The sequence below is a fragment of the Pleurodeles waltl genome, chromosome 9, assembly GCF_031143425.1.
Source record: "Pleurodeles waltl isolate 20211129_DDA chromosome 9, aPleWal1.hap1.20221129, whole genome shotgun sequence".
Taxonomy (NCBI): domain Eukaryota; kingdom Metazoa; phylum Chordata; class Amphibia; order Caudata; family Salamandridae; genus Pleurodeles; species Pleurodeles waltl.
Window position 1 is genome coordinate 51,153,067 of NC_090448.1, and position 18,721 is coordinate 51,171,787.

The 18,721-nt window shown below is 47.7% G+C and overlaps 1 protein-coding gene across 5 annotated transcripts in view; it reads left to right on the forward strand.

Annotated features, from left to right (window-relative positions):
* The window catches only part of PLXNA1 (plexin A1), a 559,827-nt gene that overhangs the window by 331,667 nt on the left and 209,439 nt on the right, over positions 1-18,721 (forward strand). The gene's annotated exons all lie outside the window — the stretch shown is intronic.

Below are 18,721 nucleotides of genomic sequence, written 5' to 3' on the forward strand. Positions count from 1 at the left end.
CAACTTAGACATGTCAAGAATCAATAGTCAACCCCGCCACGTCTTAGCCCACACACCAAATGAACGTTTACATTTCTGAGCATGCAGCCCCCAACCATTTGGACCAAACCTTATTGTACTTTTTCAAGCAGCTATACCTCAGTTATACAATTCTGTTATTTACTATGTGAATTTGCGGGCACTCCAGAGAAAGTGATGTTGAGGTCATGTGTACTAGACCTATCTTGATTTCTTGGGGTTCATAGTCTCATCACTGCCCCCATTGTGTAATCACCCTTATTGCTAGCTTGTCCTTGGTCCCCAAGTAAGTGTGCCCTCATGATGTCACCACCAATACATGTACAGTACTGAGCAGGGCAGACGGTGCAATGAGATTCTGGCTGTCTGCAGTCTCTGCAAGATGGCTGAAAGAATATGCAAGACACTGACGCCAGCTACCTCTGCCCGCCTTAAACACGCCTCTCTGGAGATTGCCACCTTGTGCTCGCGCTGGCCACTTGGAGGTTGGCTTGGTGATACGTTTTCAGGCCCTGATCCCTGTTGGCGCTCAGGCGAGTGACATCAACCGCAGTCCTGAATTTCTCATTACCCTCCTTCAAAACCCAGCGGAGAGGGAGGGAAGCGCGCACTTTCAAATTAATATCCGCCTCTGAAATACCATTGCATACATTTGCATAGAGAGCAGCTCAATTAACTTGTTTGTGGGTAAATCTAAAAGGCTTTTCATATTGAAGGGGAAAAGAACTCTGGAATGACTTCAAGGTTCTTTGATAGCTGTGTAATTAAATATTTCCTCAATGCTATGTTTTTTTTACTTAAAAAAAGAAAAGAAAAATCTATATGGAAGAGGCGTTAGATCCCTCTGGGCTCTTTTTTTCGTGGCAGGAAAGCCCCGGGTGCTCCTGTTCCTTGGGGGTGCAGGTACCTGGATGGCAGTGTGCTTCTCTGCATAAAAATATGTATTCTATTAATATTCATGTCCCGCTCAAAGGTTTCCTTTCCAAGTATCCTGCTCAATAGTCTTCAATCTCTGGCTTTCTTCCAGAGCACTTTAGGTCGCAGACGGTTGGTTGGCCGTGGTGGCCTTTTTAGGTTGAGCATGCGCAAAAGCTCTGACGTGTTGAAGTCTCTGTGGGCATCTAACCACGCCCACTGCAGGCCCATCACTATTACTTGTTCATGGGCTTGCCTTTCAAAAATCCTTTATCACTGGTAAATGCTTTACGTTTGTCCCTCCTTGGGGCAGTTTTGTTACCGCCTTGGCCGTCGCCCCTGTTACATGGATAATTGCACTATTGATCATAAGTTTGACTGCGAGCGAACTTCTTTTTCCTTTTGTATGTCTCCTTCGCGCTCACGCTCATGGCAGCCGCGGCACTTTGAATCGGCTCGCTTATGTCAACTGGTTTACTTCTCAATTTATGTGTCAAGAAGAGTTCAGTTATGAATTTTCAACGCTAATAGCTCTAACTCGAGCACACGCGAGACCCTTTGCAATAAAATGCTTGTTGTATAGGCGAACTGGAGGCGTTACTAAAAGGGGTATTAATTTCGAGGGGAAAAAAGTCCTATTAAAATAAAAAAAAATCTGCCTATGCCTTTTGGGGGTGTAGATCACAATTGCATGGTTAACGTGGGCTTACAGGTTGCTGATAACTTATGTAAGATAAGGTTTTGTGTCAGTGCTTGATATACAGTAGAAATGTAGACTCCGGTGCAGGTGGCACTGAGGGGTGATGTGCCCAGATCGGGCAGTGGCTGGTAACGTTCTTAAAATGGGGTGAGATCTGATAACTTGTGGTTAAACCAGGGTTTGTCGCTTGGTAATAATACGAGGGCGGATGTTTGATGGAAACATTAAAGTATCCACCATTTCCCTTTACGTGTCAAACCTTTGGGTAGCAACGCGCGTCATTAACTAATGTTACTGGAGAAGTCTCAGAAGGATGAAAGGCTGAGTCACCACTGCCACACACATGCAGCTTGCGGCAAGTTTCGGCGGCATGTCGTGTGTGCCTGACATGACTGGCCCTGCCCCGGCCTTCCAGAGGCACATTGTGTCTGGATGACGCCCCTGTTGACGGGTCCGCCTCAGACTTTGGGGTGCGGCTTGGCTTTCCGCCCCAGATCAATCTCGCCTATCATGAAATGGGGGGAGCTTCTCCCTGGGTGGCGTTAGAATCCCCAGGGAGTAGGTTTATAACCTCGGGGAACTGGGACCCCTGCCAAAAGCGAGCTACCTAGGATGCCTCATCGCCGAGGCGCCTTGATTTATTGTGCGGCATGCGGTGAAACCGAGAGCAGAGGTCCCGCACCGCCTCGGATTCCTTGTTGCGTGCATTTCTGTACGTGCATGTGCACGCGTGTCCCCACCTACAGTGTGTATCCTTCCCTGCTCGTGCAAGTAATACTACATCCGTTCACGTGCAAAGAATTGTATGACGTCATGGACTTCACCATTGTTGTTGAAAGTACGTATTGTGTGCAGATGTTTGTATCAGTGCACCTGTGAGTGCCTGCCTGTGCGTGTGTGTATGTGTACACGTCTGTATAGGTGATTGTCTCAAATGTAGTAAAACGATTTAATGGGGGTCACTAGAGTGCTGCCCATTGCATACCCGGACTATGCATAAAGGTCTCCACCGTCCTCCACAAAAAACATGTTGATGCAAAAACCAAAAAAAGTGTGTTGTTGTGGGGGGCATGAGCCTTAACATGAAAAGGCAAAAGCGCACAACCCCACCTTAGAAACACCCTCCTTGGGGTTCAGTCTCCCCGCCATGCATAAGGCCAGCTGGAGGAGGTCCCCCGTTGTCCAGAAAAGCCGAACATTCACTTGACACCAACCTCAAACCTGCAGTCAAACATTCTGATGTGCACCAGCTCAAGTTGTTGTTCTTGGTGCCCCGGGGCCTCCAGACTCCACAATACGTGCTATCCATTCCTGTGACTTGCCTCAACAAGCTCTTGGGCTGGTTTCTTCATACAAGGCTTCCATTTTTACATGTCCATCGAGAGGTAGAGACTTTATCCAGAAACGTGACAGGTGTTAAGATCACTTGTTCTTGGCAAACGTCTGTCACATCTTATCCGTGACCGTGGCTTGGCTCTTGGCCGACATAGCGTGGTTGATTGACATGGGACGACCCGCCTTTTACTGTTGTATGCCTCCTTGTACATTTAAATGGCTCCAACAGAAGGATTACATCATCCTTCTGCATAATGCCACTTGGACCGTACAAGTAGGGCGCTTGTATTTGAGTCAGTGACTCAAGCCATTTCAGTCCAGATGGGTTAGAGGTCAAGTGCTTTGTGACAGGCCATTTACATACCGAGACAACTCCATCCTAGTTCTACTAAGCATCTCATTTGTCAAACCCATTATGGAAAGGAACTCTTTGCGCGTGTCGTGGGAGGAGTTTTGGCTTCCACAGAGCTGTTGCTGTGAAGTCCAACTTTTTCACTCTTTTTCTTCCATAACTGAATAATTTTCACTACAACCCTGACGTTGTATTCCCCCTTAAAGGCTGCTTGTTGACTGTTTTGTGCGCGCCATGGCCTGGGCGTGACCCCCTGGAGAACGTAGGCGTGCGCTGAAGCGAAGAACAGGATTGGACCACTGTTGGCCAACCCAACAAGCGCAGGGATGTGCGCTGAAAGATTTGCCCAAGGAAATCTAATCACACTGCGGATTTTGTGTGCGGGAATGAATAATTCTCATTTCTCCTCTGTTAGCCTGTCCGCGGTGTAAATCAAATGCCTTTTTGAGCGCTCTTAAGTGTGTAACATTCTGTACAGGCTTGCGATCTAATTGACGCAGTGCTAACGGAGAGTAGGCTGCAGTTTAATTAGGACTTGAGCAGTATCATGCCGGCGGCAATTGGACGGAGAGCCAACAGCCTTGCAGGCTCACAGCAGCTAGAAGATGGAGTTGAGACCAGATGTGGTACAAACCTGAGACAGATGCTCATGAGGTAACGTGGCTCTGGGAGTCAGGGTTACGACGAAGGGTCGATGGAAGGTCACAGTGACATAACTTGAAAGCACCCATCTTCTACCAATAGGAGTAGAGTTCATCATGTGGTCTGTGACATCTACAGCTGTTTAGCATCCTGAAGAATCTACTCCATACATCTCATTTACCCAGTGGGCGTGTAGTGTCGGAAGCCGTGATTCCATAGACCATATTCTCTTGCAGAAGCAGGCCTGCCAACCTTGGAAGCATTTTCATAGAAGCTCCTAGAAGCGGGGTAGTGGTATGAAAGGCTTGAGAGACGCAATAAGTCTTCAGCTATTTGACATGTGGTCCTCACCCTTGAGATCACCTTCAGATTCACGTCAACAGTGATGGACATTTCTTGGACCCAGCAAGTGCTTTCAGATTTTACCTTGGGTCACACCTGTACTTCTCACCATCACAAGGGCGCCTGGACTACCTCCCCTTTTTAGGGAGGTTGCAAAACCTGCAATGGTTTTGACTCGTTGGAGCCACCACACCAGCTCGTGCCCAACCTTAGAACATGCCTTGGAACTCATTTCAGCATTTCATGTGTCTCAACTGTGTGATCTTGTGAAGTTTGTAATGACGTGTGACACATGGCAGCACCATGCAGGTCTATGGAAAACGCATCTGGCCTCCATCTTTCAGGTGTCCCCCAGGAAGGTGCTCAACCATTGAAAACAGATTATTTTTGCTCTGAGATTTGGTGGTACCAAGCTACCCCCCTCACACCCATTGCAGAGATTGGAATACCTGCAAGAGTACGTGGGTTAAGCTGGCAGCAGCTAGCTTGGAGTGGCCAGACCCTCCAGCAGGTGTTTTCTGAACTGCTACCCTGAAATGGAAAAGGGACTAAGGATGTTGGTGGGGGTCCTCTGTGCTGGGGCTGAACATCTGGGGTCTAATCAAGGCTTTAAGATAGTTGGGTCCTACCAGTGCTCATTACTGGTAGCAGTTAAACTAGTCTCAGTGACAGCTTCACTTTGTAATGTTTTACTCGTGTCTTTTTTTCAGAATTTAATCATTTTCATGGCTAATTATTCACAACAATAACATTGTTTCTCATTTGAAACCGAATAAACATCTGTCTCAGCAAGCACTGACAGACACAAGTCTGGCTTGTTCTAGGCCTGTTTGCTTGTTTTGTAATATGATTGGATGCCATCAAGGAAAACAGGCATAGAGCCACCCAGATACCGGTCAGGTGGCATTCTGTACCAAGCACTGGGTTGTGGTTCACATCCTTCAGAACACACCCTCCGTAACAGGACACGCCCCTTTTCAAGGAGCCCTAATTCAGGAGCTGCCCCACAGCTCTATGTTAACACTCGCCATAAGGTAAGTCCCTACTCTTTGAAAATGTTAAAACAAAACTTTCCTTAGCGAGTTGATACCAAACTGAGTTGTGATTACGTGGAAGGCTTGCTGTGTGTCGGTCTGCATGCAACAGTTATCCCACTTTGTTTTGTGTCAAAAAGTCTAACATGCACTTTTTGTCCACTTTCTCTGTTTTTCAAATCCCTTTGCACATGAACAGTCTGCTTCTTTACTCTCTGTCCAGTTTTAGTTTTCTGGCTACTTATCTGTTTATCTTTATGATGTACAGTGCTCCTAGGCCCAGCGTGTCCACGCAGTATGACAAGCATTTGCAATGCAATTGGTCTCGCGTTTGCTCAAGTTAGAGCTATTAGCGTTGTAAATGGCTAACTGGACTTTTCTTGCCACATAAATTGAAAATGAAAAGTAAAACAGTTGACATAAGTGAGATGATTCAAAGCGCCCCGGCCGCCATGAGCATCAAAGAGACACAAAAGGAAAAAGAAGTTCGCTCACAGTCAAACACATTGGCAATCGTACAATTATCCATGGAACAGGGTCAGTCTTTAAGGTGGTAACAAAACCTTCCCAAGGAGGGACAAACGTAAAGCATTTACCAATGATGACAAATGATTTTTGAAAGGCAAGCCCGTGAACGAATGATAGTGATGGGCGTGCGGTGGGCATGGTTAAAAGCCCACAGAGATATTACAACAGGTCAAAAAGATGAGTTTGACCTAAAAAAAAATGTACTATTACCTTACAGGCCTGCCGCTGTTCGGCAGAGACCGCACAAATACACCACTTCTTGTCTCCTCTGCTTGTTGGCAGAGACAGCGCAGTGATACTGGGAAGGGTTCCTCTCCTTGTTGTCAGAGACCGGCACACCCAGAGTGCTATAGTCTTTCAGTCTTCCTGATAGTCAGTCCCTTGCTTTGAAATTTGACTTGAGAAGACAACTCGTTATCCCGGTTTCCCGCGCAGTCTGAGAGAAGGTAATCTGCAAGCCCGTCGCAGGGTGCGCCGTCAATCGCTTGCCATGGTAAATGCCTGTGTCCCCGTCCCCGTTCACTTTATTTAATTAGAACTGTAAATCTGCTCAATGAATGCGCTCGCTGAATGCCAGGGCCATTTATTTAGGAAGTCTCCAGTGTAAATAAAATTATATCCGTCTATCTGTCTCTATGAAAATGACTAACCGAGTCTCCATATTCAAATGTGTGTGAAGGCACAATGGGCCACCGACTACAGGCTACGACTGGTTGTTTAATCCAAATTCTTTTTACCTTGTTCTTTTAACTGGATTTTATTAACAAATTGTTCTTAGTCTAATAAGGTTTCTACACTTGGCACAATTTATATAAACCATTGTTGGCCAACCTTTTCTGTAACAAAAGCTACTTTTGATTAATGCAAATATAGCCCAGCTGCTAATATTAGATTTGTAATAGTGACCACATCAGATAAGTTTACACGAGAAACCAACCTATGCAAGATTATTTGAAGTGATCACCTCTATATAGTAGGCAGAGTTGCTAGCATTAATGTTAAAAGGTAATTGTCAATTTATAATGCCTCTACATAGTTGATACACAAAAGCCATGTCTGCAAAGCCTATGGGACCAGTGTAATAATGATATTAAGTCTCTCTAACATCGCATGATTTGTGAGTCAAATATAAGCTTTAAATATATTTTGGAAGATCTGCCATTTTTCTCCAAACAGCCTATGAGTTTTTAAAATAAGTAAATTTTCATCTCAAATGCACACACTAATTTCTGGTATTCATATGTTAAGTCATGCAACGTTAAACTGGTACTAATGAGGTTAAATCTTTGCCCGAACACCATCAACATGTGTAAAAACTTCAAAATAATGAAGAAATATAAAAAAATGTGCCACATTATGGAGCATAATTTGCCTTTTCTTGCTACATAAATTAGTCAACCAGACTGTATAATTTGGTTCTCCCCTGCTGCATAATACCAGTGGCCCTGCATTTGATCTAGGATAACTTGGGATCTTTGCTTGTTCTGACCCCCCTCTATTGTTAGGGTTCCAGTAGTTCCCAATAATAATCTTCTGAGTTTAGGTTCCTGCCGTTTTTTCACATGCCTGACTCAAGTACAGTTTACGCACTGCTTTCTAATTATGACTTTTGTTTTTACATAGTTTTCAACCCTGCCTTATTAGTAGGTGTACATATTTCCTAACTCGGCTATAGTAGCGCTATATCCCCTAAAAGAATAAGACTGGTGAGTTTGCTGGTTTGGGAATATAGCTTTGGTCCTTAGGCTGCATTTAGCCCCCAGGTGCAGTATCCCACTGGGCCTTCTTGACTTCCCTTCGGGGGTCCATAGGTGTCTTCCAGTATCTCTCTTTCTGCAGCTGTGAGGACCAGGAGGAGGATGGAGGTGTCAGATTATAGTATCCAAGCTCGGAGTAAGCTTCCCATGACAGTATTTAATCCACACTTCCCCATCCTCTAGGGGCTGCCTGGTAGACCCCAGAACTGCTGAGAGGTTCTCCTGTTGGACTGATAATCCACCACCTTGGAGAATCTCATTCTGGTGGTCTGGCTGGTTGTTTCATATGCGGCCCTTGTATAAATGCAGATCCATACCTCATGTTGCCGGGCCTTCGCACTCCATGTCTAAGACAACCTGCAACTTTTTTCTCTCTTGCCTTCTGTAAAGTTTAAAAATAGGTTTTTTTTATGGGCGAGCACAAAGTGCTCCGTCCATTCTGTAATCTCTCTTTGGGCTTGAAACCACGCCCATGCCACGTCAGTCACTTACATTGGTTCGTGGGCTCGCCTTTTAAAATCCACTTGCTTTCATTTGTGAAAGGCATGCATACGCCATGCCTTTTCCGGTGTTTAGCCCACCTACACAGCACCAGTAAAGTACCAAAAACATACAAGGCTCAATATTTTCAGCCTGGAGTCCAGACTACTTTATCTGTTTATTTTCCACGCAGCGCGATCGCGCTTCATTTTACATAGCGTGACCGCGCTGCTTTTTTTTTTTTTTTTTTTTTTTGCTTTAAAACACTAATAGCTCTAACTCAAACAAATGCGAGACCCATTGCATTGAAAATGCTTGTTTTTTTCCTGTGGGCCTCAAAGTGAGAGCTGCACTATGATGCATTGCCAAAGGGGTAACATTGCACCACTCGCCCTCCTGGAACTTCTCAGTACCTTGGAGAACGTCTGTGAGATGTTCCCGCCAAGACACAAACTTTTAATTTAGGATCTGTGAATTGCACCATCGAGCTGCCACAAAACAACTACGACTTTAAATTGTAATCTTCGTGGGGGTGCACTCCTTGCGTAGGGAGTTGTCTCTTATGGGGTCTGACAAACCCTTTCCACACAAGATAATTTGAAAGGTGTCTGGATCCCTTTGGAAAAGCATCAGGCACTGGAACTAGGGCAGGGAATTTTCTTTGTATTGCTTGGCCACTAAGCTATTTACAAAAATAAACATTTGCTGTAACTGACATCTTATGCTACCAATATTTGAATCCATTCACTGATCATTTTGAGTGAGCATCTAGCTTTGAGATGGACGACCACAAATTCGTAAAATCTCTAAGACTAACAAATGCCCTTTGATTTCATTTTGAAGTTTGACCTGTCCTTTGGAAAGGTAGCTAACCCCCTTTTCAGTGCAGAAATACTGTAAATTCATGGTTTTAGCTATGCTGGCAAGCAGAGAAAGAATAATACATGAAAACTGACTGGGCTGCAGGGAAATTAGGTTTTGTGAAGCCTGTGGTCCCCAGCAGGGCGCGGAGAGGATCTGCTTCACCATGGACCAGACGGCATCTTAAAATGAGTTTTGTTTCAGTGGAATGTGCCCTGCTTGAAGGAAATGAAAACAAAATCTGTTTTCATTTCTGAAACTGAGCCGTCATAGCCCACTTTTGAACTCAGTCTCTTTTTGAAAAAGCGGTCATGAAGAAAGTTATTGGGGGATTTTTCAGCCACATCCCATTCCTTCCATATGCTTATTTCTATAATGTAACCAGCTCTTTTGTAAGGCCTGGAATCAGTCAGTTGACATGTACCAGGGTTTGAGCACACGGAGATAGAGGATCCATTCACTGTCCTCCCAGGAGGACAGAAAGAGCAACAACCAGTCTGATTAGGAAGCGGTAGTGAGTACGGACTCCTGCAGTTTGTATTGACTCCACCACCCCATAGGAGTCTATGAAGTTCCATATTTGTTCCCCAAAGTTTTGCCAAGTTCCGCAAAAAAAAAAAACTGTCATCGCCAAAACATGCCTAACACCCTTCTCAAACCCCAACATCACCACAGCAAACTGTAATGGCTACAAGATGATACACAGAGACCCTCCAACTAACATGGTGGGGGCATCACCACCATTTTCAAGGAAACCATCCAATGCACCATCACCGACTATGACCCCCAACATCTGTAATGGAGCACCTCAACTTTCGACTCCAGATCGATGCCAATACCACGATGTGAGGCACCTTCTCATACAGACCCCTGGGACCACACCCAGCCTTGCAATGCCATCGACAACCTCATTGTCCCCTTGGCCATCAACCCCCTCCACTATGTCCTGCTCCACGATCTCAATTTCCAACTTAACAACCCCACCAATTCCACTTCCCTCATAGAGAACCTCAGCAACATTGGCCTCACCCAACTGGTCACCAAACCTACACACAAAGCCGGACATACACTGGACGCCATCTTCATTTCTAGCGACAGAGTCAATTTCACCCACATGACTGAACTCACCTGGACCAACCAGGTCATATTTCACTTTCCATCTCCAGTTCCCAGTACATAACCTCCAAGCACCTCCACACCCCCCACCGAAGCCGGGGCAAAGTAACAGAAACCCTATGGGCGCAGGCCCTAGGCACCGCACAACCCAAGCCCATGGCAGACCTCAACCAGGCCACCCAAAACTTCACCACCTGGATCACCAAATATGAGACCCCTACTGAAATCTGCTAAAACATCTAAGCCAGAGAGATGGTACACTCCGGAGGTAAAAACTCCAAACGCTGCCACCGACTCAGGAAACAATGGCACATGACCAAGGACCCCTCTGACAGAGCCGCCTACAAGGCAGCCCTCAAAAACTACCACCAAGACATAAAAAAGAGCAACCATCACTGCCCTCATTGACACTGCAGCCAACCACATGAAAGAAGGAAAAAAATCAGAATCCTCAAGGAATTCTCTAACCCGATAGCCACAGAGACCACCATCCACCCATCCCAGGAACTCTGTGACACCCTCTCAGACTACTGCCACAGCAAGAGCACCACCATACACCCTCTCAGACTACTGCCACAGTAAGATCACCACCATATACAACAGTTTTGACCCCATCCCCCCCCCCCCCTCCCCCCAACCATCCACATCCAGCCCAGAGAACAATCTCTCAAGCAGCGAACACCAGACACACAATGACCTCCTGGTCCCCGATTACCACACAGACTACCGCAGCCATGATGTCATCCATCCACTCTGGGGCACCCACCCACTCCTGCCCCCACTGGTTTTTCAATCTTGGAGCCAACGCTATTAGCACAGAACTAACCTGCATCATCAACACCTCCATTTCCACTGCAACCTTCCTGGGCGAATGGAAGCATGCAGAGGTCAAACCCCTCCTAAAGAAACCCTTGGCCGACCCAGTGACTTAAACTACAGACCAATCTCCCTGCACACCTTCCTTTCCGAAGTGCTTAAGAAAGCTATCAACCAACAGCTCACGGACTACCTCGAACGAAACCACCTTCTTGACACTTCACAATCAGGATTCTGGGCCAACCAAAGCATGGAGACTGCACTGATTGCAAGCACGGACGACATCCGTGCCCTTCTCGATTGGGGAGAGTCAGCAGCTCTGATCCTTCTGGACCTCTCTGCAACATTCGATAGACCCTCCCCCTCCACACACTCCTCAAACTTCGCAAAATAGGCATTCATCCAAACGCCCTTAAGCGGGTTGGGTCTTTCCTCTCAGGCCGCGCCCGGAACATCCACTTTCCTCCCTTCACTTATGCACCCAAGAACATCACCTGGGGTGTACCCCAAGGATCCTCCCTCAGCCCAACCCTCTTCAACATCAGCATGACTCCCCGCGCATACATTGTCCGATCCTATGGACTCAATATAGTCTACGCCGACGACACTCAACTAATCCTCTCACTCACTGAAGACCTCCCAAAGCCAACTTCTGCAGTGTCCTGACCAATGTAGCAACAGAGATTTAAAAAAAAAACAGCCGCTTCAAACTAAACACAGACAAAACGGAAGTCCTGATCTTTGGGACGAACACCTCCATATGGGACAACAGCAGGTGGCGAGCAGAACTCACACCAACGCCCTCTCCATCAGACCGCGCACGAAACCTTGGCATCATTCTCGACTGGCAAATATCCATTAACCGACAAGTAAACTCAGTCACCTCCTGCTTCTACATCCTCTGTATACTCCACCGTATCTTCGGATGGATCCCTACCAACACCAGAAAGTCAGTCATGCACGTCTTGGTCATCAGCCGCCTCGACTATGGTAATGCTCTCTACACCGGAGTGTCCTCCCAGCTACTTAAGACTCCATACTCTACAGAACACCGCAGCTAGACTCATCTTCAACTTCTCTAAGCACTCAGCCATCACCCCACACCTCCGGAACCTCCACTGGCTCCCCGTCCAGAAGAGACGGCAATTCAAAATCCTCACACTCTCATACAAGGCCCTCCACAACCTAGGGTTGTCCTACATCAACCATCGACTGAACTTCTACATCAAAGCAAGACAACTATGCTCTGCCTCTCTAAACCTTGCACACATCCCCCGTATCCATCACAGCCACTGCGGAGGCTGCTCCTTCTCTTACACAGCAGCCAAGTCTGGAACAGCCTGCCCCTCCACCTCCGAACAGCTCCCTCCCTGGCAGACTTCAGGAGGATGCAAGACGTGGCTTTTCGACTGAGACATGGCACCCTCAGCACCCAGCTACTCCTAAGTGTGATAGTTCTGCGCTTTACAAATGCTGTGATTGATTGAAACTATGCTTTTAGAGTGAAATATGGTATGAGGCCTCTCGCATGACTTTTTGTGCAAAGTGGGAGTTGGTGTAAAAAAAAAAAAAAAAGTCTCATGAGAACAAAAGTCTGGTTCGAGCAGAAATTTTCTCCTGATGAGATTTTCTGGATGAACAAGACTCCTACGTAAAAACACTATGCAATGTTAAATTTTGCAAAATTCACTCTGCTTCAGCCGATCCACTTAACGTCATCCTGCATGACTTTTCAGCGAGCTATCCCCTTGCATCCGGAAAGTCAAGCGAGGCAACAGTATAACACATTTCACGATGAAGGTGTACATTTATGAAAAGCACATGACATTTTAGAACTTTCACTGAAAAAAGTTAGTTTCTCAGATCACTTTTTGCATTTCATACTGTTGGTGGTATTCACTCTGTGCAGCACGCGCGCAAGAATAGGTTTGGCCATGGTGCACACTTAAAAGCAAAGGGAAAGAAATCCACACAAAAGGGCAAAATATTTAATAATTTTCTTGTCGACAATACAGCCACCCACCCCGCCCTTTGCACAAAGGCCTCTTTCTGGCTCTGAACTGCCTCCCTCTTCTGTGACACTAAAAACTTCAAAGCCTCCGGCACAGCTCATTAAATCAAATTATTGCAAACACATTTTCGACCAGTATTTGAAAAAAGTGCGTGAGCGAGAGGCCTGCGCGCACACTCTTTATTGTCAAGGAAAGAAAACCGCTGCACGCAGGAAATGTTAATTTTTTCAACCTTTAATTTTCATATGAATTATTTTGAATGAATGCAGGGATTTAAGTGCTGTGGGTGCCCGTGTTCAATTAGCAGAACGCTTTCTGCCTTAAGCGGATCACAAAGTGCGCCATTCATCATCTTGGTGTAGGCCGTGAACAATAGCCAAGTTTAGGCCTTGCGAGGACCGAGCATCTCTGAAAGGGTAAGGCTGACCTATGCGAAAGCCCTTCTTATGCTGTCTTTCACATTCTATTGTAAACCTCCGCTTTGGCGGCAGTTACTGTGTACTGTTGCCTGACAGCCATTTGTTTCAGAAACCTCTTGTCAGAAATGAGTTGCTGAGTTTGGAATTGTAAGATCTGAGTTCTAATGTGAACTTCCTCGCTTTTCTATAATAGTCGAGAAATTCCAACCTGCTTCCGGAACTTCTTCCCTTCTCCAGAATAGTCCAGAACTTCATATCTTCTCCAGAATAGTCCAGAACTTCCTCCCTTCCCCAGAAGAGTCCAGAACTTCATAGTCCAGAACTTCCTCCCTTCCCCAGAAGAGTCCAGAACGTTCTATCTTCTCCAGAATAGTCCAGAACGTCCTCCCTTCTCTAGAATAGTCTAGAATTTCTACCTGGTTCCGGAACTTCCAACCTTCTGCCGAATAGTCCAGAACTGCGTCATGTTTATTGAGAAGAAGCCAGAGGCATGACTCTCCATCTCAGCAAAGCTGACCTGTTACATAATCCTAAAGAAGATTCAGTGCGTATTATACAAATCTGATAGAGACTTCTAGTTGCAGATTCCTTACCTTTTGAACTCCCCCCAGGCGTCAGACTGGATCTGGAGATTCTTTCTTCGAGCAGTACCTCTGCGTGCAGTCAGGTGGCGTTGGTCGACTCCGCAGTCGTCGGTGGAGTCGTGTTCACCGTGATGACGTCGCGGTCGTATATAGGCGCCACCCTGGTGCGCTGACGTCAGTTCTTTTCTTTCCGCGCCAGCCTACGCACAGATCCAGAGAGGAGCTACCTCAGTCACTGTTTGACTACAACGACATTTTTGTCAAACGATTTTGATGAGGTCGTGGATGCGTCGAGGGATGTTCCACAAGACCGGTTTTAAGCCCTGCGACTCCTGTCACCGAAGGATGTCGGTGACAGATCCGCACATCGTGTTCTTTTGGTGCCTGGAGCGCAATCATGACCCGAAGTCGTGCTCAGAGTGTCTGGCCATGAACCCGAAAGCTTTGAGGGAGCAGTCCCTAAAGCTAATGGCGGCCCGACACTCTACTCCATGGCGCTCAGTCCCATTCGAGAGGAAGGTCTTGAGACCGGCCACGGAGTCACCACCACTCTATCCTCTAATCCATCTGGACATTCAGGTCAGAAGAAAAAAAAGTTGAAGAACAACAATCGTTCTTCAACTTAACCCTGTTGCTCGGACAATGTGGCGAGGGAAGGCGCGTCGACGCTCTAGGCCTCCCTCCACGGAGCCTCCATCTGGGTCCGCCCCGCGCTTCCCCGACTTACCAGGAGCCGGAGTCAACCCTGTCCAGCTAAAAGTTTTATGAGGCAATGCACCTCATTTTTGGGCAGACCGACCCACCTTCGGTGCCCTCTGGCACAGGTGAGTGGGTGAGGGCCCCCTCGGGTTCGAAGTTGTCTGCTTTGGGCACGGCTCCGGAGGGCTCCTCCGGATCCAATCTCTGATCCGCCCCAGCGCCAGTCCTACCACAGCGACCTTCCCCGGCGTCAGGTCAGACGCCTGCGCTCCAGACGTCGGTTGTGCCCACAATCGACGTCGATCCTATTCTCATACCAGCCAACCAGGAGCTGGAACGACATTGCTCAGCACCCATTCCATTCTCTATGGTCTGTTCTAGACCCAGGGTTGATCCAGACCCTTATACTTACAGTTATGGATAGGGGGAGAGTTTCGAGGGGCCGCTAGACACTTTAGAATACCAGTTTGACCCCCAAATGGACTAGGTGCAGGATTTGGGTGACGCCAGTGGTCTAGACACCTTCCCTGACACTGGTATGCTCTCTCCCCCCTACCATGGCTACGGAGGAGGGTGCCACATACTCCATGGTGGTGAGAAGGGCAGCTGAGGTCTTGGACCTTGAGCTAACTTCTGTGGGGGTTAGGCCCTTTTGGATACTTGGTCTAGACCCAGCACAGGGGCTCTTGTGAATAGGACGATTGCCTGATGCCGTCAGCCTGCGCCAACAGACCCGAAATTCCTCACCGAACACCCCACGCCTGAGAGCTTTATGATCCAGGCTTCCTCTTCTTCCTCTGGCGCATTAACTACAAGTACCTACCCCCCCCCCCGGATAGGTAATCAAAAAGACTGGATAATTTGGGGAAGAAAATGTTTTCTTCTGCCAGTCTAGCGCTGCGGTTGGTGAACACTGCATGCCTTTTGGGCCACTATTCCCATACTCTCTGAGATACGGTTGCGCAGGTGCTGCCTACAGTTCCGGAGGAGACCCAGGCTGTCCTCTCCCAAGCACTCCCAGATGGGAGAGATGCAGCCAAGTTCATCAACTGCTGTGGACTGGATACGACCGACTCTCTAGGCAGATCGGTTGCATGACTGCGCGTGCTGTACCGCCCCTGCGCGGACGCGTGATCCCACAATCTCTAGGATCAGGGAGACAGGTCGCCCATTCTTACCACCACCCCCCTGGACCCCCCCCCCCCCCCAAAACCTTCCAAGTCTATTGGAACACCTGGAACCAGTTGGCGGCAGGATTCATCATCTGCCCCATTGGAAATCCATTACCACGGACAGGTGGGTCCTCCAGATTGTTCAGAAGGGCTACTCCCTCCCTTTCGAGTCTTCTCCAGCCATGCCACCTTCATTCACCACATATTGGAGGATCACATGGTACTTCTGTGCGAGGAAGTCAAGGCTCTTTTAGCCAAAGGAGCTATAGAGAGATTCCCTGTGTCAGAAGTAGGTTGTGATTGTTATTCCCGCTACTTTCTGGTCCCAAAGAAGGATAAGGGCCTTCGTCCTATCTTAGATCTTTTGTCCCTCAATCTCTTCCTCAAAAAGAAGAAGTTCAAGATGCTGACATTTGCTCATGTCTTATATGCCCCAGTAGACTGGATGATATTGTTGGACTTGCAGGATGCAAACTTCCACATCCCCGTCTTGCCGGCCCACAGCCGTTACCTAAGATTTGTGGTAGGCCACAAGCACTTTCAGTTCACTGAAATGCTTCTCTCTGGTCTTACCACCGACCTCGGGTGTTCAAGAAGGTGATGGTAGTGGTTGCAGCTCATCTGCGCAGGTTAGGGTTCCCAGTCTTTCCCTACCTCGACAACTGGCTGTTGAAGGAGGATACGCCCCAGAAAGTTGTCTCCCACCTCCAGACTAGGGCAAATCTCTTGCATTCGCTGGGGTTCACTATAAACATGCCAAAGTCACTCCTGACTCCTTCTCAGACACTCCCTTTCATAGGAGCTGTTCTAGACACATTGCAGTTTTGGGCTTTTCCTCCTGAAAAGCAAGTCCAGGATATCCGGGCTATGATACCGATGTTTCAGCCTCTGTCCTGGATTTCAGGGAGAATGACTCTGAGGCTGCTGGGCCTCATGGCCTCCTGCATCCTGCTGGTTCAAAAGGGCAGATGGCATATGCGGGCTGTGCAGTGGGACCTGAAGTTCCAGTGGGTGCAGCATCAGGGGAGACTCTCCGACAAAGTCCAGATCTCTGAAGGAACTGCGAAAGATCTTCAGTGGTGGCTAATGAATCCAGATTGGGTCAAGGGCAGACCCCTCTCCTTCCCCCAACCAGACCTCACAGTAGTGACATGCGTCAATCCTGGGATGGGGCGGCCACATGAGAGAGGCAGAGATCAGAGGCCTCTGGTCTTTGGCGTAATCTGGGCTTCATATCAATCTATTGGAGCTCTGTGCAGTTCGACTAGCATTGAAGGCATTTCTTCCCCCTCTCAAAGGGAAAGCAGAGCAAATGTTCACGGACAACACCACCGCCATGTGCTACTGCAACAAACAAGGCGGAGTGGGGTTGGGGACTCTTTGTCAAGAGGCCCTTCGTCTCTGGACTTGGCTGGAACATCAGGACATTTCCCTGGTGGTTCAACATCTGGCGGGTTCCTTGAACGCCAGAGCAGACGGACTCAGCAGAAGATGCATAATCGATCACGAATGGCATTGATGTCCACAGGTGACGCAAGGTCTCTTTCAGCAGTGGGGAGAGCCTTGATTAGATCTATTTGACTCCGCAGAGAACTCACAGTGTCAGCTGTTTTGCGCGTTGGAGTTTTCAAGACGGCACTCGCTCGGTGACGCTTTTTGTCTCGAGTGGAGCTCCGGCCTTCTGAACGCCTTTCCGCCAGTACCACTTCTGCCCAGAGTTCTGAAGATCAGGCAAGACCGGGCCCATGTTATTCTGGTGTCTCTGGACTGGGCACGAAGAGTCTGGTATCCCGAGCTCTTGAGCCATAGCTCCTCCGATCAGACTGCACATTTGGGAGGATCTTCTGTCGCAGCAGCAGGGGAGGGTCATCCACCCGAACCTGTCCACTCTCCGCCTCCTTGCGTGGAGATTTAGCAGTGACAGTTGATGGCTTTTGACCTTCCACCCAAAGTCTGTAATGTCATCTTGGCATCCAGGTGTCCCTCCACCAAAACGTTGTACACCTGTCATTGGAAAAGATTGTGGCATGGTGTATCAACAAATCTGTCAATCCTCTTTCTGAAGTTCTATTCTTCATTCTCTCTCTTGCCCAACAGGGCTCTGCCTTGGGCTCCCTCAAGGGCTAACTTTCTGCTATCTCTGCCTTCCTGAGACTACCTGACCAACCTTCTTTATTCAAATCTCCCATTGTAGGGAGGTTTCTCAAAGGCCTCAAACATCTCTTGCCACCTATCCCATTTAACATGCCCCAATGGGATTTAAATTTAATCTTCACATATCTGATGTGCACTCCATTCGAGCCGCTTCATAGCTGCCCTTTACGGCTCCTAACCATCAAGACTGCCTTCTTGGTTGCTATTACCTCTGCTCGCAGGGTAAGTGAGCTCCAAGCTCTTATCTAAACCACCTTTTCTGGCAGTACATCCTGACAAAGTGTTACTCCACACTAGGGCTTCTTTTCTCCCTAAAGTGGTAACAAACTTCCATGTAGATAAATCCATCACCTTGCCTACTTTTTACCCACCCCCACATCCCTCACATGAGGAGGAGAGATCCCACCGCCTGGACCTAAAAACAGCATTGGCGTTCTACCTTGATTGTACTAAAGACTTCCGGGTGGATGATCAACTCTTTTTTAGGTATGTGGGGGTAAAGAAAGAGAAGGTGGTGCAAGAGAGAACCATTTCACGATGGGTCTTCTGCTTCAAAATGTGCTATGCTCTGGCTAAGAAGCAACCCTCCTGAAGGTTTGCATGTTCACTCCACCAAAGCTACTGGTGCTACCACAGCGCTAGCACAGGGCGTTCCAGTCCTGGATATCTGTGAGGCAGCTACGTGGGCATCTCTGCACATGTCACCAAGCACTACTGCCTGGACAGTCCGGTCCATAGGGACGGCGAATTTGGTCGTTCGGTCCTCCAGGACTTCCTGGTGTGAT